Source organism: Geotrypetes seraphini, chromosome 18, assembly GCF_902459505.1.
Source record: "Geotrypetes seraphini chromosome 18, aGeoSer1.1, whole genome shotgun sequence".
NCBI classification, from domain to species: Eukaryota; Metazoa; Chordata; class Amphibia; order Gymnophiona; family Dermophiidae; genus Geotrypetes; species Geotrypetes seraphini.
In genome coordinates this window covers 18,250,770-18,278,174 of record NC_047101.1, presented here as the reverse complement: position 1 = coordinate 18,278,174, position 27,405 = coordinate 18,250,770, and the positions used below count along the sequence as shown (strand labels likewise).

Below are 27,405 nucleotides of genomic sequence, written 5' to 3'. Positions count from 1 at the left end.
CTGGGAATAGGGAGCAATGCTATTTTCCCTAGTGTCCACTGGGGGAGCCAGAGAGAGACCCAGGTGATAGCGGGCTCAGCCAGGATAGAGCTTGGCTCCCCAAATGAAAAGCCTTCAGGTTTGAATAGGCTGTTAGAGAAGATAGAGAGGAGGAACAGGCCTCTCCCCGAGGAGAAGCTTCCAAAGTGGAGGAGGCAGGTTCTGCCACAAAATTGCAGCTCCAGCCCAAGAGGAGCTGATGGAGTTCCAGGAAACATTAATTCCCCAGGAGCTGTTCCAGGAACCAGACTTGAGGGATGTGGATTTGGCTGCCATTTGCAAGTACTGATTGGAAAACTGTGAGTTGTTTTTTTTAATTTTTCTGTGTTTGGAATGGAACTGTTTTGTTTTTGCTTTTGCTATTTTGCTGAGGTAGTGGTGGGTTGTTTTTTTTTTTTTGCCTTTTCCATGGACTACCAGAACTGTGGGGGTTTTGATTGCTGTGTTTGGTTCTCGGCTCATGCTGGTAGGAAGCTGAGATTGTCTTGTGGGAGAAGTTTGTCATTATCTGGGAGGGAATTTTGAAAGCTGTTTTTTTGTGCTTTACATAATACAAACTTGAGGCAATTCTCCTGGCCCCAGCGGTGCCGTGTTAGCTGGAGGCTTTTTTGTGTTTGGGTTGTTTGAATGCTTGGACTGCTACAGCTAAGGAGCTGGACTTACCTGGGACCTGCATTGAGCAGGCTGGGGAAAGAACTTTGGAAAAGCAACTGAGTGAATAAGTACAGTTTTGGGAGTTGAGGGAACTGTGTGGAGAAATCCTGAGCACTACACAGGATTTTCCTTGAAGGTTTTTTTTTTTTGTTTTTTTTTTTTTAAATTACACTTTGTTTTAGCTTGGCACATTCTGACTATTAAAGCTATTGTGAGAACTGTTGTAGTTGGAATTTTGTGTGTGTGTGTGTGGGGGGGGGGGGGGGGAAGGTTTATATAGTATTTCAGTGCCTGCAGGGTTGACTCCTTTCTGAGTCACACGCCAGGATCATTTTTTTGCTGTGGCCACTAGGGACACTATTGAATCCTGCCTAGAGACCCTGGTGGTGGCTACAGTATATATTGAAGAAGTAAGGCCAGCATTGGCAGACTTGCATGGTCTGTGTACCGTATATGGCCATTCAGTTGAGGCTGGGATGGCTTAGATGGGCTGGAGTGAGCGCTGACGGTTCATAGACAATGGCGCGAAAGACAAAAGCGCGCGCCAACAATTGAGCGTAGCGCGCGCCGCCACGCCGCTCTAAATTACAGTTTTTAGGGGCTCCGACGGGGGTTTTGTTGGGGAACCCCCCCAGTTTACTTAATAGACATTGCGCCGGCGTTATGGGGGGTTTGGGGGATTGTAACCCTCCACATTTTACTGTAAACTGAACTTTTTCCCTAAAAACAGGGAAAAAGTGAAGTTTTCAGTAAAATGTGGGGGGGTTACAACCCCCCACACCCCCAAAACGGCCCCACAATGCTTCACAATGTCTATTAAGTAAAGTGGGGGGGTTCCCCCCCCACGTCCCCCTGTCGGAGCGCTAAAAACAGTAATTTAGAGCGGTGCGGTGGCGCGCGCTGTGCTCGCCTTTGTCCCGGCGCACTTTTGACCTGACACTAGCTCTGACGGAGACTCAAGTAGATGGAACCTAAGCACAGTATCAGGCAGAGCTCTAGGTTTTGGCCCCAAAATATCTAAGATAAAGAACAATTTAAATTAAATCATTAAATTATAGAGTGTATTTTTGGGCAGACCGGATGGACCATTCGGATCTTTATATGCCATCATTTATTTTATTACTATGTAATAAATTAGAACATAAGAATAGCCTTACTGGGTCAGACCACTGGTCCATCAAGCCTAGTATCCAGTTCTCACGGTGGCCATAATCCAAGGAGTAGCAACATTCCATGCTACTGATCCAGGGCAAGCAGTGGCTGGGGTATCTGACTATCCTTGAGATTTGAACTGGTGACCTTTGCAAATTGGAAATCGTGCTTTTACTCACTGAGCTACAGGTGCTTTTAAGATGGACAGGGGGAAAGCCACAACTAATCTCTGAAGTCGGTAGCATGGAATTTTGCTCCACTATGGGATTCTGCCCAGTACCTTAACCTGGAAAAGGATATTGGGCTAGATCAGGGGTAGGGAACTCCGGTCCTCGAGAGCTGTTTTCAGTTGGATTTTCAGGATTTCCCGAATGAATATGCATTGAAAGCAGTGCATGCAAATAGATATCATGCATATTCATTGGGGAAATCCTGAAAACCCGACTGGAATACGGCTCTCGAGGACCGGAGTTCCCTATCCCTGGGCTAGATGGACCATTGGTCAACCCAGGATGGCTCTTCATATGTACTTAAGTTCTGGAAGTACTTTTTAAGCACTTTTTATTACTATAGATGGTAATTTAGTTTGTGGTATTATATCTTGAGGCTGCAGTTAGTAAATATATGAATTTGTCTATGCCAATAATTTGGTAGTCTCCTGGTCACATGAGCTTAATGGAACTATTAAAATATAACGACGAGACCTCTGCAGGCCTCTGAATGCCAAGTCTCCACTGAAGGAAAAAGGTCATGTCCTCGCAATGCAGTCTGGGAAAAGTCACACGAGATTCGAGTAGCAGAAATAGTAAAACTCTGCTCTATTAAAGTGAGAAGGATGAACCGAGCTTTAAAATCCAACTGGGAGGTGGATTTTACATTTTAGACAAGTGCCTGCAGTGCAAGAGAGCCAGCTGGGCAAAGCAGAAAAGCAAGGTAGATAGTATTTAGTTAGGAACATCATATTTGTTCTGGTGAGCTTCTTTCAAACATTAAACCAACTGGGAAATGGTAACTAGCAATAAAATTCTGCCAAGGTACACGTTTTGCTTTGATAGCAATTCTAAAAAATGGGGGGGGGGGGGGGAGGTTGTTTGTTTTTTCTGAAAGAGATAGGAAATCTTCCTGTTAACCTCTCTTTGCCAATAAGAGGTAGTGGGTGCCTACTTCATGAAACCGGAGGCCACCGATTCAAATCTTGCCCTGACAAAACAAGAAGGGAGGCAGAAAATCGATACCAGTTCAGCTTTTTTTTTTAAATTTTATAATGTAATTTTTATGGTAATGTTGAAACAGATATTGAATTACAGCAGAAGCAAGTGCTTCAAAAGGGAACACAGAAAACCTCCGCCATCATAATGCCTAAAGCCAGCAATTCTATAAACTGGCAGCACAAGGGGTGCATTTAGGCCCCCTTATACGAAGCCGCAGTAGGCTTTTTTTTTTTTTTTTTTTTAATCACCGACCATGGCGGTATTATAGTTTATTGATTTATATCCCGTTACAGCCCATAAATACACAATTATTGCAGCTTTTACATACAATACAAATGAATCGGACAATAAGAACCTTTCAGCGACCGGAGCTTGAAGCTATCGTAAGAACTCACTTCCCATAGTTCATCTTAAAAAATAGAAACCTCTTCAGTGATGTCATCGCATTGAGATCTGCACATGTGCAGAGGCCCTCTAGACCTCGGGGAAGGAAACAGGAGGTTTGGCGGGGGGTGGGGGGGGGTGGGAGGGGGGGAGATGGTGGTGGAACAGGGTGGAGCAAGAGGTGGAATGTGGTGGGGCCAAGGGTGGAACGGGATGGGGCCAGGTGTCTTCATTTTTTTTAAAGAGGAAATGCTGGCAACCCTACCTACACGTGTAAATGGGAGCCCTGCCTGTCCTGCCCAAGGTTTCACCCATTCTCTGGCTTTGCTCCAGTGCTCCACCCCTGTATACACTCCCTTGCAAATAGGTCATTTATAAGACAGTTCATATATTTATAGAACAGCGCTTAGGTAGTATATTAGAACAGTATTCTTCAACCTTTTTACGCCTATGGACCGGAGGAAATAAAAGAATTATTTTGTGGACCGGCACCGGTCTGCGGACTGGCGGTTGAAGAACACCTGGGCTAAGTCGTAGGCCAGACTCCGCCCTTCTCTGCCACCATAATAGTACCTAATTGTAACACTGTTTTTTCCATTCATTTTTCATATATTCACACAATATAATCTTATTAGCAACACATAATAAACCACAAAATTAAACTATACAAAACACACTGTATGCTTCTCAACATTCATTCCTACCAGAACATTCCTACCCGCGCCTCATCTGGAAGACTTCCCTCTGACGTTGCGACATCAGAGAGAAAGCTTCCGGTTCAAGCGCAGGACGCGCATAGGAGCCGCTGCCTGCGGCTTTGTGCACTGCGGCAGTGAGGAAGAGGGAGCCGGCCCAAAGATAACGCCGCATCGATTGCACCGCGAACTGGCGGTTGTAGAACACTGTTTCGGGCCTGATGCACATGCTGGCCCTGTGGACAGGCAGGAAATTTCTGCGGACCGGCAACGGTGGTTGAAGAACACTGTATTAGAATACATGCATGTAAGTGTGCACCTATGAGTTGGGTTACCATTTTTTGGGCCGCAAAAATCTGGACACATGACCCTGCCCTGTTCTCCCTTCGGCCCTGCCCAGTTCCACCTTTGGCTCCGCCCCATTCTGCCTCAGCCCCTCCCAGTTCAGCCTCCAGCCCTGCCCCCCAGAAACCTCCTCTCTTTCCCAAGCTCTGGCAGTCTGGAGTCTGGAGCATGTGCGGATGTGTGCGATGTCGTCCGTACATGCTCAGATGCCTTCCAGATGCAGCTGGAGCTTGTCGGGGCTTTCTAAAACCTGGACAAACGGCTGGGTTTTGGAAAGTCCGTCTTGGACCCCAGGTCATGTCCAGGTTTTCCTATGAGAGCATATGCTAGCATTCTGTACATTTACCCGTGCGATGGGTGCATAAATGATAAGCCCCCAGTTTAGAGAATTGCCTTTATTGTGGCCATGTTCCAGATGGGTGGGTTGATCAAAGCTGCTCGCTGAAAAGGAAGGAAGATTTTTTTTTCCTGATCATGGCCTAGAAAAGGAGCCACTGGGGATAGTGATTCCATATCTCTCAGGTGCTGTTTGGACCATTACTGGCCCAGATCCTCCTACCATTCTGTTTGCTATTCTGCTTCATACCAGACAAGAAATAGTGAATTAGGTAAAACTATAGACCAGGGGTGTCCAACCTGCGGCCCGAGGGCTGCATACGACCCCGTGAAGTATTTTGTGCGGTCGAGGGTGATGCAGTGTTTTCTAATCTAATCTAATCCTTAGGTTTGTATACCACATCTTCTCCACATTCGTAGAGCTCGGCACGGTTTACAGGAGATGAAATAGGAGGGAACTACAATAAAGGGTTAGAGGTCAAAGTATGAAGAATATTTAAAGGATTTGGGATGCCAGATATGAAGAGTTTTTGAGGACTTGGGATACCAAAGTTGGAGAGAGGCGTACATTTTTCAGAAAAGCCAGGTTTTCAGATGTTTGTGGAAAACTTGGAGAGAGCTCAAGTTCCAAAGAGGGGAGGTAAGGTTGTTCCAGAGCTCAGTGATTTTGAAGGGGAGGGAGGTCCCTTGCTTTCCTGTAAGGGAAATGCCTTTTAGCGAGGGGAAGGATAGTTTTAATTTGTGGGAGAGTCTGGTGGTATTAGGGTTTGAGGAATTCCAAGAAAGAGGTTATAAAGGGAGGTGTTTACCGTCTTGCCGGCTCCCTCCTTTGTCTTGCTTCAGCATTTGCGCAGTTTGTGTGGCCTCAGAAAATTTTTTTTCGGCCAATGCGGCCCAGGGAAGCCAAAAGGTTGGACACCCCTGCTATAGACCTTCAGCCCTGCTAAGGCCATCCACCTCCGTGCAGGAGTTGTAAGATCTCTACATTTGTTGCGTATTTGACTTTTGCATAAAACCAGTTTCACAACAGTTTTAAGTGCATTCCACGCTGACTGAAAGCAATTTATTTTTTCACTTTTAAACGGCTTTGAAATTAATTTCTGAACTTCTTGATGTAGGTGTATTCTGGAAAGATTATGTAGATTTGCTATAGTTGTCCTTTATCTTTATTTTCTGTTGTTTTTCATCCACACATCCATGGGGGTTGGGAGCAGGAGGGGGTATATCTTTTGTTTTGGTATTATTCCTGATGGTAATGATGGATGGGGAGGGAATTTTTATCTTTTGTATAGATACTGATTGATTACAAGTGCTTGATTGATTATCATTATTTGTATGTAAATTGTATTGCACTTTTTGTTGGCATTAAAAACTAAAGTTAAAAAAAAAAAAGAAAAGAAAGATTCTGTTAACTGAAGATATTGTATTCATAGGGTTACCAGATTTTCCTTTGGCCATGCCCCCAAGACCGCCCAGTTTCGCCTCTTTCCCGCCCTGTTCCTCCCCCCAGCCCCGCCTCCAGAAGGCATGCGTGCATGTGCGGACACGCTGCCGCGGCGTTGCATCTGCACATGCACGGATGTCCTTTCCCGACGCGATTATGTCGGGAAGCTTTCAAAACCTGGACAAAGTGCCGTTCGGACCCCCCGACTTGACCTCAAAAGGAGGACATGTTCGGGGAAATCCAGACGTCCGGTAACCCTATGTATTCATAAAGGGCCTCTTTTTTTTTTTTTTTTTGCCACTGCCAGGTCAGACCAGTGGTCCATCCTAGCCAGCAGTCCACTCACACGGCGGCCCTCAGGTCAAAGACCAGTGCTCTAAATGAGTCCAGCCTCACCTGCGTACGTTCCAGTTTAGCAGGAACTTGTCTAACTTCGTCTTGAGTCCCTGGAGGGTGTTTTCCCCTATAACAGACTCCAGAAGAGCGTTCCAGTTTTCTAACACTCTCTGGGTGAAGAAGAACTTCCTTTCATTTGTACGGAATCTATCCCCTTTTAACTTTAGAGAGCGCCCTCTCGTTCTCTCTACCTTGGAGAGGGTGTACAACCTGTCTCTATCTACTAAGTCTATTCCCTTCATTATCTTGAATGTTTCGATCAAGTCTCCTCTTTTCAAGGGAGAAGAGGCCCAGTTTCTCCAATCTCTCACTGTACGGCCTCGGTAAAATGCACAGAAACTCATAGAAATTGAATGGGCTTCGGTGCATTTTGCTTCACCACACTCACTACCGCGGCTTGATAAGAGGCCCAAAGCTAAAAAAAAAAAAAAAAAGGAGACAGTCTGAAGCCTGATTTCCAAAAGATTGGTTTCTGCTTGTTAGCTTTAATGTTGGCCATCACCATAACTCAAAGCGCTTATTGCAGATTGTGATATCTTTTTCAAAGTTGATACTTGCTGTAAGCATAGGAGTGGATTATATGAAAAACTCTTTAACAAAACAAAGCCTGTTTCTGCATTCATGATTTTGCATTGTTCCCCTTCTGGAGGTGTTGCTGTCTCTCAGTGTGATGGAGCTTATCTCTACTAGAAGTAACAAAGTGAGTTGCTACACACTCGAATTTTATAATTACAGATTTGGCTTTTCAGCAACCCATTTATCTCCAGGTACTGGATTTTAGTTCTAGCAGTCTCAAAAGCATCAGCATCAGCATTGCTATTAGAGAATGACACGGTGACAAAATTCATCACCGTTCCCGTCCCCGTGGATAACCGTGGGAAATAATCCCATGTCATTTTCTAGTGTCTATTTCAACCTCAGTCCTTCTACACCAGCATTCTTCAAAGCAAAGCTTGCGGGTCAGTGGTTGTGGCCATTCATACTCTGATTCTTATGTGAGCCAAGGATAATGAAGCCATTGTGACACCACTGATGTGATTGGCTCTTAGGCACTGGTGGAATGAGGCATTATGACATCACAATATCTGGTTACCAGAGACTGTCATTCTGTAGTGTCTGTTTCAACCTCGGTCCTTCTACACCAGCATTCTTCAAAGCAAAGCTTGCGGGTCAGTGGTTGTGGCCATTCATACTCTGATTCTTCCCTCTCACCTTAAAGAATGAAATGAAGATGGTTTCCCATGGTTATCCACGGGGACGGTGATGAATTTTGTCACCGTGTCATTCTCTAATTGCTATAGAAATATCGAATCCATACAATTATGTCAGGAGTAGCGGCGTAGCTAGGGTGAGAGGCGCCCCTCCTCTGCCCTTGTCCCCACCCCCCCGCCAGGCACGTGAGCCCCTTCTCGTTTCCTGTACCTTTTTCAACTTCTCTGATGCGAGCAGCATGCCCGCGTTGGTGTTGGCTCGCCCTTTGACGTCACTTTGTAGGTGCGGGACCCAGAAGTGACGTCAGAGTGAGCGCCGATGCCGACGCGGACAGCAATGTCGCTCGCACCAGAGAAGTAAAAAAAAGGTACGGGGGAAGGCAAGGGGTGTGTGCGCACGTCAGAGGGGTAGGAAGCGGGTGGAGGTGCAGAGGATGGGGTACCGGTGCCTCTAAAAAGATGGCGCCCGTGCGGACCGCGCCCCTCTTTCTCTTTTCTATGCCACTGCTATAGAGTTTTCACAATCTTAATGCTCCCTCTTTGTTTCTCTTCCACCTGCTCTGTGGGGTCTTGCATTTCTTTTTTAGTGCATGCTCCAACGTCTCATACTTTGCAAAAAGTGAGTTTTCTTCTTCCGGGTCTCATTAATAATAATATTAATTTTATTCTTTTTTTTTTTTAATTTATTTATAAGATTTCCACATTATCAAGCATATCATCTTGTACAGAAAGTGTAATCAAGAAAACATAATATTTAAATTTACTTTCAATTCTGAAAAGAAATCAAACTATAAAAAGAAAACACATCTTAACTTAATCACACACTAGTCCTCAATTTTAGGATCCAAGATTAACGCTAAGAGTAATTTAAATTAAAGGATAACTTAAACGAAATCACTTAATCTGCTGCTGGAAGAGAGCTAATTATTACATGAATGCAGGTGTTTCTTCACACTCAAGACGCTTCAGAGAAAGGAAAGTAGTCAAATGAGCCGGTTCTACAAACACATATTTTAAGGAATGGTATCTAAGAAAAAAGAAACCCCCTATCTGAGTCACACCTGGTTTCAATATGAGAAATTCCCTTCTTCTCTTCTGAGTCTCTCAGAAATATCCGAATGTGGAAGCCCAGGAAGTCCTTAGATCTATTTTTAAAGAAAAGTTTAAGGATCTTGATCCCAATGAATTAAACCAGTGGTTCTTAACCTGAATTCGACCGAACCCCAGGGGTTCGGTGAGTCAGTCTCGCGGGTTCGGCGGAGGTCAAAACACACCTCCGACTCATATAGCGCGCAATCCTTTTCGAGGATGCTGGACATAAAAACGAAGAAAAGGAACAGACTTTGTTGCGAAAATGACACGAGAGTGGCACTTGCCAAGGTAAAGCTGCGCATTTCTGAACTGGTCTCTGAGAGGCAACAGCAGAAATCACACTGATTTGTAGTAAATTTCATTATTATGTTATTATTATTCGAAATATAGGAGAACTTTTTTGTTTTCAAAATTGATATTATTTTTTCCCTCACTATATACCTTTGTTTTGAATTTGTAAAAATCATATTTTATTTTTCCAATAAAGAAGGGTTCGGTGAACACGCATATGAAACTGGTGGGGTTCAGTACCTCCAACAAGGTTAAGAACCACTGAATTAAACAAATAGGTCATCAAATTGAAACTGTAAGCGTTTTTTAAAACCTTTTTTTCTTTAAAAAAAAAGGCCGTTAATATATAGACTGTTCAATTAATCTAAACAATATCCTTATATTCTGACTGAATTCATTACAGATGATTAAAGCATCTCAATCAATTCATTCTATACTTCTTCTTAAATGATCCCATCCTTTGTGTTCAAACCGTACATGTTTCTTTTTTTTATAAATTGTATTTCTTCCCATTACCCATTTGTACTAATTTGTGATAGAACAAAATGATTTGTATGTAATGTCTTATCTTATTTTATTTTGTCCACCCTGCTCTCTTTTTATGTATTGGAAACATGTAATGAGCATTGAAATATATGATATTGCGTAAAAATCAAAATCTATTAAACTTGAAACTTGAACTTGATTCAATCCTTGTCTGGCGCTAAAGCTACAGTCGATAAGAGAGCGGCTGGAATAGCCACTTCTCTATCTGATTGTTCCAATAAAGTAGAAACATCCAAGGGTTCTTCCTGTGGTTTTCCGTCATCTTCTTTCTTTTGAGGATCTTGATTTCTTGTAGGTAAATAATATACCCTTGTAAGAGGTGGTAAAGAGTTCTCAGGTACTTTAAGAATCTCCAGAAAGTAACGCTTTATCATATCTCGTGGGGAGATTGATAGAATTTTTGGAAAGTTAATTAAGCGCAAGTTGTTAGCCTGGCTATTATTTTCAAGGGCTTCCAATTTTTCCTCATAATTAAATTATCTTTAACAAGTAAATTTTGATTACCTTTTAATTATTTTTAAGTCCTTATTTTCTTCTTGAATGTCGGACTTCAGCAATACAATATCTTGCTTTAAAGATTTAATTTCTTCTTTCTGATTTTTAATTTCTTTATCCAAGTTTTTTATTTGAGGATTAAGGGAATTTCCCAAATTGGACACTAAGTCCCAGAGAGAGTCTGAAGTAGAGGTCTGCACGGGAATGAGGATCGCGGGAATCCCACGGTCCCGCGGGAATCCCTCCTAACCCACGGGACTCCCACAGGGACCCCCTCTGGCCCACGGGCCTCCCATGGAGATGGAAGGCTTTGGAAGCAGGGTTCGTCCATATAATATAATGGACACGTCAGCCTTAGTAAAAGAGGGGGTTTATAAGTTCATTACCTGAACAGAAAACAAAAAAGGGTTCCACCAAAGAGATTCCACAAGGAAAACAGCAGCGGAAACACAAAAGAAACTGTGGAATTGATGATCCTGTCAGAAGTAATTGCTGCTTTTTATGGGGACGGGCGGGGATGGAGGTAATTCCTTGCGGGGATGGGTGGGGACGGAGAAGATCCTGATGGGGAAGGGTGGGGACGGAGAGGATCTTGGCGGGGATGAGTGGGATTTCTGTCCCCGCGCAACTCTCTAGTCTGAAGTGACTTCAGGGGGTTTAACAGGAGAAACAAACGTTACTTGTGCCATTAAAGATTGTTCAGTCGGCTGGTTTACCTCTCTGAGGTCTTGGTCCTCTTTAGCCAAAGTTGTCCCGGTCGCTGGTTCTTTCGAGAGGAGAAAATCACTCTGGGTTGTTTCAAGTAGCGAGCCCTCCGACGCACCTGCCTCTCGAGAAGAGAACACTTCCTCCCCAGGCGTGCTCTCCTCTCGCAGGGAGCTGGCTCCCAGCGGCAATGGCTGAAGGGGAGGCGTCCTTACGTTGGGGCTCAGTGTAACATCTAGCCCATGGGTATTATTCTTATATACCGCCAAAGCCAGCGGATGGCCACCAGGATGGTCTCGGGGCTCAAGGATCTCTCATACGAAGAGAGGCTGAACAAATTGTGGCTCTACTCTCTCGAGGAACGTAGGGAGAGGGGAGACATGATTGAGACATTTAAATACATCACCGGACGTATCGAGGTGGAAGAAGATATTTTCCTTCTCCAAGGACCCTCAGCCACAAGAGGGCATCCGCTTAAACTCAGGGGCGGGAAATTTCATGGTGACACCAGAAAGTATTTCTTCACCGAAAGAGTGGTTGATCATTGGAACAAGCTTCCGATACAGGTAATCGAGGCCAACTGCGTGCCAGATTTTAAGGGTAAATGGGATGCCCATGTGGGATCCCTAAGAGGGTGGAGTTAAGGATGGGTCATTAGGAGCGTGATCTCCAGGAGTGGGCAGACTTGATGGGTTATGGCCCTTATCTGCCGTCATTTTTCTATGTTTCTATAGCCATAATAGTTCGAGGCGGTTTACAAGAAGTGCTGGACAATCAGGGAATAAAACACAATATAAAATCATCAGTACGTACATACCATGTAAAAGTAAAACAGTAAATCCTTAACTTACAAATCGATTAAATAATTTTGTTTTTACTAATTTTCTAAAACTAATGAGGAATGCATAATGATATTATCCAACCATTCATTTAATTTACCTGCCTGCTTGATTGCTACCATGGTACAATATTCACACCCCTAAATTCTATAAATGTCCCCCGACGCTCAGTGTTAGGCAAATAATATATTACTAAGGGCTCCTTTTTCTAAGGTGCGCTAGCGTTTTGTAGCGCACGCAGGAAATTACCGCGCGCTACGCTTCTAGAACTAACGCCAGCTCAATGCTGGCGTTAAGGTCTAGCACGCGCGGCGATGTAGCGTGTGCTATTCCACGTGTTAAAGCCCTAGCGCACCTTAGTAAAAGGAGCCCTAAGTAATATCTTATGGTTTATTATAACGTAGCGTATAGTATTTCATGAAGAGGTAACAAAACTGTGAACAATAAATCTAAGAGGATAGAATGGCAGTTATCAAAGGAAAGAAAATAAATTGAAGGAAAGGGTAAGAAAAGTACGAGTAACAGTAATATATTACTGGCACCATATCACTAGTAATATATTACTTTTAAAAGTATTATTAGCCACTGTTGAGTAAGTTATTTTCGTAAACAGTCACTAGTTTCATTAGGAAACAGGAATATGTTACAGTTCCTAGTCCAGGTAAGTCACTGTGAAAAATAGTGCATTACAAATAAAAGTAATATATAATATAATAAAACGCTAGGCCACGCATGCGCAGTTCCATCGCGTGCGTCCGTTTTCCGTGAGATGTACAGCATCTCATATAGGAGTGGCATGCGCCCGAAACACTCTCTCTCCTCCCCCGAGGCTGATGTCGGACGCGGCGGCTGTCTCCCCCGAGGCGGATGATCTAATGGGAATTAATGTTCTTCGCTCTGCCCTGCTCCTTGCCTTACTATATTTTTAAGTTGAAAGACCAGGCAGCGACTCCTCTCAGGATCTCCACCTGCGTCGGAAGTTCAATGCAGTCGGGGATCTTGGAGAAATCGATAAAAGAACAGATTTCCCCATGGTTTAATTTGTTACTACCGCACTAAAAAAAACAGCCTTTAAGGGTTTAGCTTTTAACCTAGCTCCTACTCATTGTTTTTTTTCTTAAGTTGAGGAGGAGGGGGGGGGAGTGAAGGACCCTTTTACAGTTTTGGATTAATGTAGGCTGGCATACAATACCTAACAAGGATACTGTGTAGTTTACAGCAGGCAATTGCTATCATAAAACACTTGGAGAGGGGATTACTGTAAAGCCTTTAGAGCTATTCAAATCCAGAAGTGATTTCTTAACACTCAAACTATGCAACTACAAAATTTTGGAGTGTGCCTTGTTTGGGGTCTTGTGTTTTATGGGATATAAAAACATAAGAACAGCCTTACTGGGTGAGACCAATGGTACATCTAGCCCAGGAGCTCATCTTCACAGTGGCCAATCCAGGTCATTCGTACTTGGCAAAAACCCAGAGTAGCAACATTCCATTCAGAATCCTAAAAAATAGTGTTTTTGGACGAAAATGGGGTATAAAGATGGATGAATTAGCGGTTTGGACGATCAGACGGCTGGACGTACAGTTAGATGATTTTTTGGGGGGAAAAAATAGGTTGGACGTATTTTTCGAAAACGGACCTTTTCCCATGTCCGACTTTGGTCAACTAACGACATAGGCCCAAAACAGACTTAGACGTATCTTTTGATTATGCCCCTCTATGGTAGTAAGAATAATATGATGAAATATTCTAGATCAGTGGCTCCCAAATCTGTCCTGCAGGACTCAAGCCAGTCAGGTTTTTAGAGTATTTGCAGTGGCTATGTACGAGACAAGTTTGCTTGCACTGTCTTACGTATTATGGAACATTGTCATTTATTCATTGAGAACGTGTTGAAAACCTGACTGGCTGAAAATTCTCCAGTACAGGCTTGAAAGCCAGTACCCCAAGACCCTTCTATAAGACGAACACCTAAATATGTGCACCTTTTGTGTGCTCAGATTATAGAATGCCAACGTTTATAGGCATGAGTGCAAATGCATACGGTGTTCATGGGGGTGGGGCACGGAAGGACTATAAATATTTTAAATAAATCTCTCAAAATTATGTGCACATGTTTTGAAAGGAGCATAGCCAGATGGCCAATTTATGTTGGGCTTGAGTCCAGAGGGTGGGCTTAAAAATTAATTTTTTCCCACTTTCCATTACATTACATTACATTAGTGATTTCTATTCCGCTTGTGCCTTGCGGTTCTAAGCGGATTACAAGTTAGAAGACTGGACATTTCCAGGAGCGTTACAGTACATAGAATCAAGAATGTAACATGTTACAATTGTTAGTCTGGAACATTTCCAGGAGAATTGAAAAGCAAAAGAGTAGATTTATAATAGGTTATTGTGATGAATAGAAATAGTACAGTCGGGATACAGTAGTGAGTTGTACAATGTTGAGGTGTTGCTGTGGTGGAGTTGGTGGTGATCATGAGAGTATTTTCTAGTGCTATAGTGAGGTTAAAATGATGGGAAGTGTTTTTTGAAGAGATGAGTTTTGATTTCTTTTCAGAATACTTTAATGCCTGTTGATTTGATCAGTAGATTGGAGAGGGTAGTGTTAATCTTTGCTGCCTGTGTCGCCAAAAGGCTGTCGTACAATTTCTTGCGTCGTGTACCATTGAGAGGGGGGTAAATGAATAGGCTCTGAGTTCTTTCCTTGGCCCCCCTCCCCCACACCTCTCTCTGCTTCTCCTTCATCAGACCAAAAGAAATACCTGAGCTGGTGGGGATCTGAAAGTCTTGCCAGCTGAAGATCTCTTCCCGGCAAGGAACCCTTACACCTCGGGCAGCTAGCGGCAGTGTCCAAGAGCCGCTGGCATGGCTAGCCTCTACGCATGCCGTGCGTGAGAAGTGGGTGGGGGGAGCAGTAGCTCAGGGTGTAAGCATGTAAGTGTTTGGCAGGGCTTGCGGACCTCCACCAGCCACGCCAACGAAGGCCTGATTCCGGGTGGGCCTGAGTCCAAAGCGGGTGGGCCTCGGCCCCCGGCCCACCCAGAGACACTTGTGGCTTTGCTACTGTATTATGGAATAGTCTCATTTACACAATAAAATACCATATTTAGGTACACGCATGTATGTCTGCCATAGATATGGTATAAGTGGATGCCCCTAAAATGTTGGCATGTATATGCTGACGTATGCTAGCATTTTATAATGGACCCTATGCCCCCCCAGATCCTGTTATAGAATTTGTGCATAGTGCACTTAACCTTGCATCCAAAATTCTGCTGCTTGACTTATATTCCACCAGTGTTGCTATGCTCACATTAATCCTCTCCTCAATCAATTCCACATAAAGTTCAAACTCCTCTTACAAGTGTATTCACTCTGCAGCTACCTCAGTATCTCTCCTCTCTTATTTCTCCTTATCCTCCTTCCTATTGACCAGTTAAGACTCTCTTAATCTAATCTAATCTAAACCTTAAGTTTATATACCGCATCATCTCCATGAGAATGGAGCTCGACACGGTTTACAAGAACTTAAAATAGTGGGTAGAGAAGAAGAAAAAGGATTACATGAACTTATGTGTAGAAGGGGGGAGAGAAAGGGGGGAAGGATAGAGCTACAATTTGCTGAAAAGCCAGGTTTTCAGTTTTTTGCGGAATAACTGAAGGGAGCTCAGGTTCCGCAGCGGGGTGGTGAGGTCGTTCCAAAGACCTGTGATTTTGAAGAGAAGGGATTTTCCCAGTTTGCCTGAATAGTGGATGCCGCGTGGAGAGGGGAAGGCTAGTTTAAGCCTTTGGGCAGTTCTGGAGGAGTCGGGACTGGAGGAGTTGAAAGACAGTGGGATAAGAGGAGGCAGGATTCCGTGAATGATCTTGAAAGCCAGGCAGGAACATTTGAAATGGATTCTGGAGATTATTGGGAGCCAATGAAGTTTGGCAAGGAGTGGGGAGGCATGGTCAGACTTGCGTTTTGAGAAGATCAGTTTGGCTGCAGTATTCTGGATTAGCTGGAGTCTTAGAATACTTTTTTTTGATAGATTTAAGTAGATGGCGTTGCAGTAATCTAGTTTGGAGAGGATGATGGATTGGACAAGGATGGCAAAGTGTTGTTGGCTGAAGTAGGATCTAGCTTTCCTCAGCATGTGAAGGCTGAAAAAGCATGATTTTGCCAAGGAGTTGAGGTGGTCATTGAGGGAGAGAGAGGAATCGATAGCGATACCAAGGACCTTGCATGAGAACTCGAGCTGTAGTGTATCGCCTGTGGGTAGTGTGAAAAGTGTGGGCAGGTGTTCGAATTTTGGGCCGAGCCAGAGTAGTTTTGTTTTAGATTCATTTAGTTTCATCTGTACCGAGAGGGACCAGGCACGGAGTCTCATTATGCAAGTTGTAATGTTTTCGTGGAGGTTGATGAGGTTCTGGTCAGTCTCAAGGAGGACAAGGATGTCATCTGCATAAGTGTAGATTGTTTCCAGGGGGGAATAGTTGAAAGAGTTTCAGGGAGGACATGTAGATGTCAAAGAGAATAGGGGAAAGGGGTGATTCTTGAGGGTCACCGCAAGATGGAGTCCAAGGAGTGGACATGGTGCCATTTGTGTTGACGGTGTAGGAACGGGAGCGTAAGAAGTTTGAGAACCACATTAGGACGGTGGAGTCGATTCCAATCTCGGAAAGTTGGTAAAGTAGTATGTCGTGATGGACGACATCAAAAGCAGCGGAAAGATCGAATTGTAGTAGGACAGCGAATTTGTTACGTGAGTGTAGTTGTTGTACCTTTGAAATTAGGGAAACTAGGAGGGATTCAGTGCTAAAGCACTGTACCCTTCTCCCGTATTGCCAGCTCCAGACTCCGTCCCTTCTATCTTGCTGTACTGTATGCCTGGAACAGACTGCCTGAGTCAGTATGTCAAGCTCTGTCTCCGGCAGGAATCAAATCTAGGCTAAATGCCCATTTTTTTCAAGGCTGCTTTTAACTCTTAACTCCTACTCTCTTGTAAAGCGCCCATGTCTGTTTTATCATTCCCTCTGTAAGAAATTCCCTAACCTCTATTTGTCCTGTTTGTCTATTTTAATTAGACTGTAAGCTCTATTGAGCAGGGATTGTCTCTTAGATTTTAATGTACAGTGCTGCATATATCTAGCAGGGCTGTAGAAATGATAAGTAGCAGTAGTAACCTTTGATGTACTTTATCAAACTGACCCCTAGAAGTCTAAACTGCTCCCTCTTACGTACCTGGATAATGAGAAGGGTTCAGCTAGTGTGACTTAGAATTCCATCTTCTCGCTGCGAAATGCATGAAAGATTTCTGGCCAGTGCTTTTTGTGTTGTTTACTGTTATATTTTCCAGAAGAAGCTTTCCAACTGAATCAAAGCTTTTTCTTCAAAATGATAGATGGCAGCATTCACTGGGGACAGACTGAGGAGGGGTTCAGGCTTTCTTTTAATCCTATTTTTCAAGTTCTGATCTTTCATTACTGCTTGTCACAGCCACAGCCACAAGTTCACTCCGAGTTGAAAAACTCCAAAAGCCGCAGGGAAGTCGCCAAGTGTGCCGAGGTCTGAAGAGCTTTCATGCAACACCCAAGCACTTCAGGGTCATCATTCAGGAAGTCACGAGCAATTAGACAGAGACAGGAAGCGTGAAAAGGTACGTGGAAGAAACCTGCCTACACAGACCATCTTCATTTATTCTCTTGTGCCATACACCAGAAATGTCAAGGAATAGAAGCCAGATGTACAGTATGCTAGATCATCAAGTACTCTCAAGAACTCTATATGTGCACAGATATATCAAAGCTTTAGTAGCCACCTATATATTTAAAATTTAAGATTTTTCACACTATGTTCCTCAGAATGCCACACTTTAAAATCGTGTGGTAGCCGTCCTCATAGGAACTTTATATCGTGTGTTTCCTCAACATAAATATTCCTTTGCTTTATATTCATATTCATAATAATTTATAAAGTGCTAGTGCTCATTTGAAGATGCCGACTTAGCTATCCAAACGCAAGTGCAAAATTGTTACTTAGCTTAAAACCGGGTCTGCCTCAATCCCCACCGACGCGTTTCATTATTTCATCAGGGTCGGAGACGGAGAAAGCAGAGCGGTTCAGAATTTTAGCAAAACGCTAAATCCCTATGTTATTCGCCAGGGCTGCAGCATTTTGCTAAAATTCTGAACCGCTCTGCTTTCTCCGTCTCCGACCCTGATGAATTACCTCCATCCCCATAAAAAGCAGCAATTACTTCTGACAGGATCATCAATTCCACAGTTTCTTTTGTGTTTGCGCTGCTGTTTTCCTTGTGGAATCTCTTTGGTGGAACCCTTTTTTTGTTTTCTGTTCAGGTAATAAACCCCCTCTTTTACTAAGGCTGACGTGTCCATTATATTATATGGACGAACCCTGCTTCCAAAGCCTTCCATCCCCATGGGAGTCCCATGGGCCAGAGGAGGGTCCCTGTGGGAGTCCCGTGGGTTAGGGGGGGGGATTCCCGCGGAAACCCCCCCGCAGGACCCGCGGGATTCCCGCGATCCTCGTTCCCGTGCAGACCTCTACTCTGTAACTGCCAAGAAAATTCTCAACGGCATCCTGGACGGCTTTCCAGGCGGTTTTCTCTGGCCCGAACAACAGATCTTCAAATCTCTCGTCATTGATGACGTGTCTGATCTGTGGACTGACAAAATAACTTCCTTAATCGTGGCATCGGTTATTAATTGCATGTATAACAAAGTATAACAAGAACTTGTAAAAAAACGCACTGCTTTGTTAAAATGGTACGTGATGCGTAATTTTCAACGTGATTTTCGTGGTCAGCAACCATAAATCTGTAAGATAAATCTGAAAGTGTTGAAGAAGCAAAAAGTTTGTTGTCCAGTGTTTTCAGAGCACTTAGACACACAACGTGCCATTGGTTTCTATGGCACTTGGCCTGTATTCTATAAATGGCACCATAGATTAGGCAACAGTAGGCATCCTACAACTGTCTAACTTAATTGCTTTAATTGGTTTTAATCGGTGTGGTAATTGAGAAGTTTTCTAAAACTAAGGTAAGAGGGGGCCTCGAGTATCATTTGGGCAAGCCAAGGGTTCAGCTTAGCCGCCTGGTAAGCAAAGGTTTTGTTGAGAAATCTATTGAAGTGACATAATTTTAGGGATGGGAAGACGAACAGCTGGATTCTGCGGGATTTCTTGTTAGTGAGATTCAGAGTGAAATGGTGATTGAGGTAACTTGGTAGTAGGCCAAAAACTGTTTTGTAGCAGAAGCAGGCAAATTTGAATAGGACTCTGGATTCGAAAGGGAGCCAATGCAGTTGGTGGTAGAAAGGCGTGATGTGGTCCCATTTGTTCAGGCCGAATATAAGGCGGACGGCAGTGTTCCGGATCAATTTTAGTCTCCTCATGGTTTTCTTTGTGGAGCTCAAATAAATGACATTGCAATAGTCTAGTACACTGAGCATGGAGGACTGTACTAAAAGGCGAAAAGAGGAGTCGTCAAAGTATTTTTTTATGGTGCGCAGTTTCCAGAGCACCGAGAAGCATTTCTTGACAGTGAGATCGGTGTGATTTTCTAGCGATAGATGTTTGTCTAGAGTGACTCCCAGTATTTTTAATGTTTGTTCGAGGGGGAAGACCAGACCTTTCACCTGGATTGTGGAGTCTTTGATTTTTTCATTGGGGGAGGCTAGGAAGAATTTTGTTTTGTCCGGGTTTAGTTTTAATCTGTAGGATAGCATCCAGAGTTCTATCTGATTGAGTATGCTTGTGATGCAGGCTAGAAGTTCTGGGGAAAAAGTGGAGAGTGGGCTGACTATTGTGATGTCATCTGCATAGATGAAGAATTTGAGTTTGAGGTTATGAAGGAGGTTACCCAGGGAGGCGAGGTAGATATTAAATAGTGTGGGGGACAGGGGGGAGCCCTGTGGCACCCCGCAGGAGTTAACCCAGCTAGGTGAGGAAGAGTCGTTTTTAAGTACTCTGTAGGATCTGTTTTGTAGGAATCCGCGAAACCAATTGAGGACCTGGTCGGAGATGCCTATGTGGGTCAGGCATTCAAGGAGAATGTTGTGGTCTACTAGGTCGAACGCACTGCTCAAGTCAAGTTGAAGGATCAAGGCGCTGGAGCCCAGGCTGAAGAGGGTGTGCAAGTGGTCAATTAAGGCTGCTATGATGGTTTCGGTGCTGTGGTCTGTTCGAAAGCCCGATTGATTGTTACTTAGTATGTTGAATTTATCCAGATAAGCGGTGAGATCAGGCTTTTACCACCCCTTCAGCTATCTTGGTGAAAAGAGGGATGCTAGCGATTGGTCTGTAATTAGAAGGGGCGTTTGGGGGTTCTTTCGTGTTTTTTATGATTGGGGTTAACAAAATATGGCCTTGGTCTGGAGGAAAGTATCCTGAGGAAAGTAGGAAGTTCACCCAGGTTAGCATGTTGGCTTTGAAGTGGATGGGCGCAGTTTTCATGACGTTTGGAGGGCACTGGTCTTTGACCATAGGGCCGCCGCGTGAGCGGACTGCTAGGCACCATGGACCACTGGTCTGACCCAGCAGCGGTAATTCTTATGATTGCACGGTGACACTGTGGGAAAAGGACCACCGGTTTCCTTTTTAGGTTCTAACTGCTCAGTCAGCCACTTGCCTCCATAATTAGGTCTGTGCCAGATCCATAAATATACTGATCTAACTACCGTATTTGCCGGCGTATAAGACGACTGGGTGTATAAGACGACCCCCCAACTTTTACAGTTAAAATATAGAGTTTGTTATATACTCGCCGTATAAGACGACCCCTTCTTCCGCACACCTTCTGCACAACAAATAGTTGCACTATGTATTTTATTACACACTGCCTTTAATGTAAACTGTAAAATTGCAGGACATCAATGGGACAGGAGTGCCAGCCCTACACAGCCCTACACAGCGGCACGCCTCCTGCTCGCCCCTGCAACTTCCTTAAGGGCTAGACTCCACACACGGCCGCATGTGCGAGAGACGTAGTAAAGAGAAAAGGGGTGGGGCCAGAGCGCCGCTGCTTCCCGCTGCGCAGGATGAAGGAGCTGGCACCCTTGTCACGCTGATGTCCCGCCATGGCCCCGCTGATGTCCCGGCAGGTTTACTAGTACCGTAAGCACCGTAAGGAGGTAAGGAAGGAGATGTTAGGGCATGTAAAGTAAGGGCATGTAAACAGTACCCGGCGTATAAGACGACCCCCCGACTTTGGGGAGGATTTTAAGGTACTGAAAAGTCATCTTATACGCCGGCAAATACGGTATTTGCTTTTGCTAGCGTCCTCTTCTCTTAGGACAAGCAGGATGAGTCGGCCACATATAGGTGTTGTCCCAACAGCTCCCAATTTGCGGATAAGCTCTCCAATAGCTCAGAGAGATTTTTTTTTTTTTTTTTCCTCTGAGCACGTGCAGTGCCCGGGCCCCACTGGGCATGCCCGAGCCCTACCCATTTCCCCCTGCTTCCCCCTAATCCCCAGTCTTATTTGCGACTAGAGCCTTCTATGTTAATCAGAAAAGCCAGCCTCGTTACAGGTCCCTTTCTACAATCTGACTGCAATAAACCAAAACACAATTTCCTTTTATAGACCATACAAAGCTGCTCTTGATAAATGTACTTCTTCAAAGTTTTTCTTCCTTAAAGAGTAACTTATTATAATTACATGATACTTGCCTTCTAATTGAACTCAGAAGTCTAATCAGCATTAGCTCATTTCGAGCACTGTGCATACATAATCTCACACAGACACACACATGCACAAACATTCAAATGTCATATTTCTAATAGAGGCAATGAAAGAGCCTCCATTCTCCAGAATTACATTGTGCAGTCGGAAAATGTGCTCCAGGTCCATTATGCATAAATGGCGAGGAGGGAGCTTTGCAGGGGTACTCTTAAATTCCTCAGCAAAGCTATAATTAGCTGTAATAGTACCCGGAGTAACTTCACTGCAATATTTCTCAGCAGGAAAACAATTATACTGCAGGAGTATAACTAGACAGACATGCTGTAAACACCAGAAAACTTTCTGTAGAAATGTGTACTCTGTATGGTTAGTATTCTGAATTCATCCAGAAGAAACATAATACTTTGCTAATTAGTCATCAAGGATGAAGCGCTGCATTTTTTTTTTTTTCTCTTTTAATTTTGCAGATGTCTAATGTAACAGACTGGCATGAATATAATTCAGTGCAAGAGGTTTGGTTTTACACTAGTTTATATTTTTTACACCCTCTAGTTAAAATATTGTACTGAAGTAGTGAATCATAATGACCCCTGGTTGCTTGCATTTCTAAGAACTTAAGAACATAAGAATTGCAGTCCGCTCACGTGGCGGCCCTCTGGTCCAAGACCAGCGCTCCAACTGAGACTAGCCCTATCAGCGTACGTCCTTGTTCAGCAGGAACTTGTCTAACTTCGTCTTGAATCCCTGGAGGGTGTTTTCCCCTATGACAGACTTCGGGACATTGTTCCAGTTTCTACCACTCTCTGGGTGAAGAAGAACTTTCTTACGTTTGTCCGGAATCTATCCCCTTTCAACTTTAGAGCGTGACCTTTCGTTCTCCCTACCTTGGAACAACCTGTCTTTATCTACTAAGTCTATTCCCTTCAGTACCTTGAATGTTTCGATCATGTCCCCTCTCAATCTCCTCTGTTCGAGGGAGAAGAGGCCTAGTTTCTCTAATCTCTCACTGTACGGCAACTCATCCAGCCCTTTAACCATCTTAGTCGCTCTTCTCTGGACCCTTTCGAGTAGTACCATATCCTTCTTCATGTACGACGACCAGTGCTTGGATGCAGTATTCCAGGTGAGGGCGCACCATGGCCCGGTACAGTGGCATGATAACCTTCGCCGATCTGTTCGTGATCCCTTTCTTTATCATCCCTAGCATTCTGTTTGCCCTTTTTGCCGCCGCACATTGCGCAGATGGCTTCATCGATTTGTCTCTCTTTTTTTTTTTTAGTTTAGAAAAGTTTCATTTCCATTCATACATTGAAACAAAACACCAGAAATAGCAGAAAATCAATAAATATACACAACTAACAGTGTATAGTGCTATACAAAGAAACAACAGTATTGTAATATCAATCATAATAAGGTTGTATATCTGTCAGTTGGTTCTCAGATAAGGCGTCACTTCTGAACATTTTCTCTTTTCTGCAGCATTTAGCTCATATTTGCAAGTAGTACAAACCAAGTTCCAATATATATTAAGGTCTGGAGATGTATTATCTTTCCAGTTAGTCGATAATGACTCAGAGAGACAAGAAGATCTAAGAGTTATGATTGTTAAGTCGAAAACAAAGCATTCACACTTTGGACCCTTTATGGTGCTTCTGACTGCAGCAACTAGAAATCAAACTGTAGTAAAAGTGAGCCAAGCCATTGTGACATCACTGATGAGGTGGTTCTCTTAGGCGTTGGTGGAAGGAGGCATTATGATGTCACAACACCCGCTCTGTTCTAGTTATGAGAGGCTGAAACTTTTCACACTATTTATTTATTCAATTTTCTATACTGTTCTCCCAAGTAGAGAATGACACGGGGACAAATTTTTCCCTGTCCCCACAGGAACTCATTTTCCCGTCCCATCCTGGAGAGTTCTTTTCCTGCCCTGCCCCCATCCCTACAGGCTCCGTCCTAATCTGCACAAGCCTCAAACACTTTAAAATCTTAAGTGTTCGAGGCTTGTGCCGTTAAGGCAGAACTTACAGGAATGGGGCAGGGACAGCGACAGAACTCGCGGGGACAGGATAGGGAAATTGAGTTCCTACGGGGACAAATTTGTCCCCCGTGTCATTCTCTGGTTTCTATGCATAACCTGAGGGGATGTTCGATCCTCTCCTGAGGCCTTTTAGTGATTTTCGTAAAATGTAATAAAGATTTATGGTGGTGTTATTTTGTGCCAGTGTATGCATTTGTATGTGTGTGTGTTTTGTAATCTGTAAATAGATTGTAAGCTCTTCTGAGCAGGGACCATCTATTGAATGTTAAATGTACAGCGCTGCATATGCCTTTCAGTGCTATAGAAATGATAAATAGTAGCAGTAATTCAAAGATTTCCTGAATTCTACTGTATCACTGCTCTCTCTCTCTCCATTTTCAATTCTTTTCGTTGCATTTCTTAAGGTCAAGGTATCAAAAGACTGTGAGTATTTATGAATTTTGAGTTCTGATACCAACCTGAAACTTCATTGGATGCTTGTGACCTGGGCTGGTTGCTGTCGGAGACCTGAAGCTGGGCTTGATGGATCTTTGATCTGAGCCAGCAGAGTACATCAATCGTCTTTCTTTCTGTGCACTTGACTGTATAAAACATTTGCACTTTTATCAAAGGTTTATCATTCTTTGCTGATGTTTGAAGACGACAGAAGTCCTGTATTCTCTGAAACGATTTCTCGTACATAACCTATTTAGCATCTCCAGCTATTTGATTCCGCATTATATACACCTGCCACCTGTTCCTTTTCTCCTCCTTTATATGTCCTGTGAGAGTTAGCAAGGCCAAGACTGAGACTCTTCTGCATGCTATTTTAATTGCACATCACTTAGTGTTCCCTTGATCTAAGGAGATTCATAAAAATGGCTACAAATACATTTTCTTTCCTCCCAAACCCCATCCTCTCTCTGCATTTTCCCATCTCATGGATAACCCTATCGTCCTCTGTTTCCTCAGGTCATCATCATCGGCCATCTTTGTCTCCAGCCTGTGTCTAAAAGATAGGCACTGAGCAATGCAGTCCATTGCGGCTGTCAATCTTGAGTTAGGCGCTGTTTACCAAATTGCGAAAGACAGCAAACTGTGGAGAAACACAGCGTTCTTGACTTTCCTTTATGTCGTTAAGATATCTTCGAACAATGGTAAAGTAAATCCACACCAAACGTAGAAAACATTTTTGGCTGTCGAGCCTTTTTCAAGGGTCCAGTCGTGAAGCCGATGATCGGTATAGCGGAATAGGATTTCAGCCTGGAAGAGTCCGTAGTGCAGAGCAAGACAATTAGCTTGTTATTCAGTTCAATTGCATGTGGAAATTTGGCGCCATTTACAGAATTAGGCAGCATAACCCTGATTCTATAAAGTTAGGTGCCTAGATCAATGCGTCTAGTTGATCTAGGCGCCTACTCAATTAATTAAAAGGCTTAATCTGCATTGATAATTAACAATTAGCACCTTGTAACTGATGTAAATAACCAACCTGAATTTATCAACATATTTATCTAATCATACCTTACTGTCCATCTAAAGCCCTTCGTTCTACGTCTCGAAATCTGTTAACGATCCCTTCTTTAAGGCATATCAATACCATTAGATGCAATAATTTTGCGGTAACCGCCCCTTCTCTTTGGAATTCCACCCCTAACCATCTCCGTTCAGAAGTTTCTCTTCCTCAATTTAAAATTAAGTTAAAACATTCTTATTCCAAGACGCTTTTGGCACCTAACTGCCCTTAGGGCTAAATTTTATTTTGTTTTAGTTTTTTTAAATCCCCTTCCTATCGTACCTAACCTTTTATGTTCACTTTACTTTAACCATTGCAGTTCCTTCCTTTTTTTCTTCCTTTTGTTCCTGTTAGTCTAAAGTTTGTGTATTGTCTTGTTAACTCATCATGAAGTTCATTTATGTAAGTTGATATTGTCTGTCCTTTTTTTTCATATTTAAATTTTTATTGAAAGTTTTATATAAATATTACAAACCAAACTCAACAACAATACCACATAGAACACACAAGGACATTAGTGTTTATCCTTCACGGAGACCTAAAAGATCCAACCCTCCCCCTCCCCCCACCAAAGGACCCACCCCTGCCTAACCCTCCACCCCCCATCCCAGCACTCCAGTATCAAAAGTTCAAAAGAGAACTCCTAGCTCTATGGGACAGACCCTCCCAAACAGGAGCCCAGATTCTCCTAAATTTCCTCCATTGACCAGGACCACCCCTGCGAACATCTAGGTATTCAAATTTTAATAACGTAAATATTTTCTTTCGCCACATAGTTATAGTGGGCGCCTCCACCTGGCGCCACAACAAAAGGATACATTTTCCGGCATTGGCTGTTCCTTATTAGTACTTTATTTGTACACCGCTCAGAAGTTTGATTGACCGGTATAAATTTTTTTAAAATAAACTTGAAACTGCACTTAATTGGATATTAGGCATCTAGTCCAAAGAGCCAACTAGAAAGTAGGTGTGATTAGGGGGCAGTTTTTGGGCATAGTTTTCATGTAGGTGCCCGTTTTGGACTTACGTACACTCGTTTAGGCCAAGAAAACCCTGGCATAAATAAGGCGTGTCTAAGGATAGGACGCCTGTCGATGCCTAAGCCCACTGTAGGCGCTACAAAGCGCCATTCTATAAAGGGTGCCTACCTTTTACAGAATCACGCTTAAACGCCAACGCTACTCGGCCATGTATAAAATCAGGGCCTATATGCGGGTACTTTCTCTGTTCCTAGAGGGCTCACAATCTAAGTTTTGTACCTGGGGCAATGGAGGGGTCAGCTGACTTGCCAAAGGCCACAATGAGCTGCAGTGGAAATTGAACCCAGTTTACCAAGATCAAAGCCTTCTATGGTAACTATGGAAATTTAACCTGCAAAATGTATATATTATATATTGATATTATATCCCTAGTATATGTCAAGCTCAAATAATGACTTGCATTACAAACTTGCACTATAAGGATGACTGTGACAAACTGTAACCTATAAATTATATATCAGGTATATTGGTATTAGACCCTAATATAAAGCAAGTTAGGATAATAAGACTTGTGACATAAAGGGCTCCTTTTACTAAGCTGCGTTAGGGCTTTAACGCGTGGAATAGTGCGCTACAATGCCATGCACTAGACCAGGGATGTCCAACCTGCGGCCTGAGGGCCGCATACGGCCCCGTGAAGTATTTTATGCGTCCCCGGTCGAGGGCGATGCAATGTCTTCCTCTGCTGCCCCCTGGTGTTCACTGTCTTGCCGGCTCCCTCCTCTGTCTTGCTGCAGTGTTTGCGCGGCCCCAGAAATTAGGGGGGGGAGGGCAATGCGGCCCAGGGAAGCCAAAAAGTTGGACACCCCTGTACTAGATGCTAATGCCAGCATTTGAGCATTTTTTATACACAGGGCCAAATTCTATAAACGGCGTCCCGATTGTAGGCGGCCAACTGCTGCCTAACTAGCCAATCGGGATGCATGTTTGGGGGGGGGGGGGGAAAGTCCCAGGCAGGCTGCCTATATTGTAGGAGCCTTCGGGAGCCTAGTGAGGCGTGTAGGTCTGCCTAAGCTCACCTAAGGCTAGGCGCGCCCGTAAGTAGACTTGGGCGGGCCTAGGTGGCCCTACGCATCTCCCTAGGCCCACGATAGGTGCCTACAATGTAGGCCGCTGAGCTTATCGCGGCAAAGGATCTCACTGCCACAATAAGTTTAGCAGCTGCATCAACCTGTTCCCCCCCCCCACTACGAAGACTATGAACAGGAGGGATGCCCAATCCCTCCTGCTGGAACTCCCCCCCCCCCTCTGAACGTCACCGGCAGGAGAGATGCCCAATCCCTCCTAACCAAACTCCCCCCTCT

At 43.8% G+C, this 27,405-nt stretch overlaps 1 protein-coding gene across 1 annotated transcript in view; it reads left to right on the top strand.

Moving 5' to 3' along the window:
- Positions 1 to 277: 277 nt before the first annotated feature.
- Positions 278 to 27,405, top strand: part of SGCD (sarcoglycan delta) — a 697,305-nt gene continuing 670,177 nt past the window's right edge. The window contains exon 1 of the mRNA XM_033926952.1: positions 278 to 338. The gene's annotated coding sequence lies outside the window, so the exon portion shown is untranslated. The remainder of the gene's footprint in view (positions 339 to 27,405) is intronic.